A 3,217-nucleotide genomic window follows, 5' to 3' on the forward strand; every position below is an offset into this window, starting at 1 on the left:
TTCATCATAATCTATACCTTCTTCTTAATTATATCCTTGAGCTACCAGTCTTGCTTTATTCCTTACAATATCTCCATCCTCATTGAGTTTATTACGAAAGACCCATCTTGTTCCAATGATGGTGCGATCTGGAGGTCTTTCAACTAGATCCCAAACTTTGTTCCTTTCGAATTCATTTAATTCATTTTGCATTGCAATGATCCACTCTGGTTCTTGTAATGCTTCTTTAACATCTTTAGGTTCTACTAGAGAAACAAAAGCAGAAAATGCACATAGATTTTTAAGAGAGGATCGAGTTTGCGTACCTTTGTTTGGATCACTTATAATGTTCTCTGGAGAATGTTGATATGACTTTCTAGTTCTTCTACGTAATATGGATGGTGTGTTTTCATTCAAAGAACTTGTACTTACTTCATTTGAGGTATTTCTAATTGGTGTTTCTGAAGCAGTAAGTTCAGAAGCTATCTCAAGTTCTTGAGGTTGGGTCTCAAGATCAGACTGTGAGTCTTCAATGTTAACAACCTGTTTTCCTTCATCCTCAATACTTTGTATGGTATCCTGCATGTTAATCTTTTTAACTGCATTAGCATTTTTAATATCCAGTTCATCATCACTTAAATCATCAAAATGTTTATTAAGGTTTAACTCTTTAAAACCTTCACTTAAAGTTTCATTTTCGGATTCATTAAAAACAACATGTATACTTTCTTCAACTATACCTGTACGTTTGTTCAGCACTCGATAAGCTTTACTATTAAGTGAGTATCCAAGAAATATACCTTCATCACTTCTAGCATCAAATTTACCTAAATTGTCTTTACCATTATTATGAATAAAACATTTGCAACCAAACGGTCTAAAGTATGATATATTCGATTTTCTTCCTTTGAATAACTCATATGGAGTTTTCTTGAGTATAGGTCTAACAAGGCATCTATTTAAAACATAACTAGCTGTGTTAACAGCCTCAGCCCAATAGTGTTTAGCTAATCCATTTTCAATAAGCATTGTCCTAGCCATTTCTTCTAAGGTTCGATTTTTCCTTTCAACTACACCGTTTTGTTGGGGTGTCCTAGGAGCTGAAAAGTTATGGGTTATACCATATTTTTCACAAAAGGAGTCAAAGCCTAGTTGATCAAACTCTCTACCATGGTCACTTCTAATCGAGACTATTGGAAGGTTCAGTTGAGTTTGCATCTCTTTACAACGTCTTGAGAATGGTTTCAAGGCTTCACTTTTATCCTTCAAAAAATCAACCCACGTAAATTTAGAATAATCATCAACTATAACTAAGATGTAAGATTTACCACTTATGCTCCGTACACGTATTGGTCCACATAAATCAATATGTAAGAGTTCACATGGTCTTGATGTACTTACCATTTTCTTCGGTTTGAATGAACTTCTTACTTGTTTACCTTTAATGCATGCGTCACAAATAGGACTTTGTTTATAGTCAAGAGCTGGAAGTCCCTTAACTAAATCTTTACTAACCAACTTTTGCATGGTGTGAGTATTGATGTGACCAAGACGTCTATGCCATAATTTTGGATTATCTGTAATAGCTTTCAAACACTTGAAATTCTGCACTGCAATTTCGTTAGTATGTAAAGCATAAACATTATCATTTCTAAGAGTAGTAATGAGAGTATCTCCGGTATTAGGATTTTTAACAACACATTTTTCTTTGTCAAATATTACTTCATTACCTTTATCACATAGTTGAGACACACTTAGCAAATTAAATTTTAGACCTTCAACTAAATAAACATTGTCAATAGTTTTAGATGGATTCTTACCAATTTTACCAACACCTAAAATTTTGCATTTACCTTTATCTCCTAAGGTGATTGAGCCATTGCATTTTTCTTTAATTTCAGAAAATAAAGAAATTTTACCACTCATATGCCTCGAGCATCCACTATCTAGAATCCATTTTTGTTTATCCTACAAAACAAAAAAAATAACCTTTCTCAACCTTACTTGGCTATCCAAGTGACAAATTTGGAACCATATTCGGGATAGACCATATTGGGCGGTCTTGTCCCTTTAGGAACCCATATTTTCTTTATCTGTCCACGTAATTCAAGAGGAAAGGAATTCTTGATAATATAATTTTCCTTACGTCTGTAAGGACATGCAAATCTAATGTGTCCTTCTTTGCAACAAAATGTGCAAGTAGGAGTACGTTTATGTTTATATGCACCTTTCACAAATGTGGTTTTACTCTTATATTTATGTGTAACATTATTATAACCAATACCACGTTTATCATTAGTTGGTTTTTGTCGTGTAAGCATTTTAGTGAATTTGGATTCAGACTCATTAAGCTTGTTTAATGCTTGTAGATTTTTCTCAGACTCATTTTTCAAGGTTTTGATCCTGGCTTCAAGATCATTGTTCTCATTCTTAAGATCGATAAGCTGTTTAGTCTGGCTGAGATTCTTTTCTTTCAAGACCTTGACAGTCTTTTCAAGATTTGTTTTTTCAGCCTTTAGCGAATCATTTTTATTTATGATTTCTTCACAACCTTCAGCATAATGACGTATTCTATCTTCTAAAGTGTTTTTCTCATCTTTTAAAATTTTCTCAATTTGAAACATATTAAGGAGTGTTGTAACCAATTCATCTTTTGTGCATGTGTTAAGATATTCACGTACATCTTTGTGATTTTGATCTAAATCATCATTGTCATCATTACTAGCCATAAGACATACATGAGCTTGTCCATCTTCAGTTTCAGATTCGGATGATCCTTCGGAATCACTCCAAGTTGCAACCATCGCTTGTTTGTTCTTGTTCTTTTTGTAGGATTGCCTTTTCTTTTTAGGACAGTCCTTTACGATATGTTCTGTAGAACCACACTCAAAACAAGCAAGTTTGTTAGTTTTAAAGTTTGAATTAGAGTTAGAAGACTTACCTTTATTTCTAGATTTAAATCTTTTAAATCTTTTTCGCATCTTCATAATTCCTTCAAGACCTTTTGTGATCAATGCAAATGGATCTTCCTCATCATTGCTATCTTCATTATCACTTGAAGATTCATGATGTTTCTTTGCCTTTAGTGCAAGATTTTTCATGGAAGGTATTACATCATTATCTCCATCATCATGTAGGGTAAGTTCATGAGTTGTGAGTTTTCCAAGGAGATCGTCAAGCGATAGAACTCTCAAGTCTTGAGCTTCCTCTATGGCGGTGACTTTTGGACCCCATTTGG

The sequence above is a fragment of the Amaranthus tricolor genome, chromosome 2 (assembly GCF_026212465.1).
Source record: "Amaranthus tricolor cultivar Red isolate AtriRed21 chromosome 2, ASM2621246v1, whole genome shotgun sequence".
NCBI lineage: Eukaryota > Viridiplantae > Streptophyta > Magnoliopsida > Caryophyllales > Amaranthaceae > Amaranthus > Amaranthus tricolor.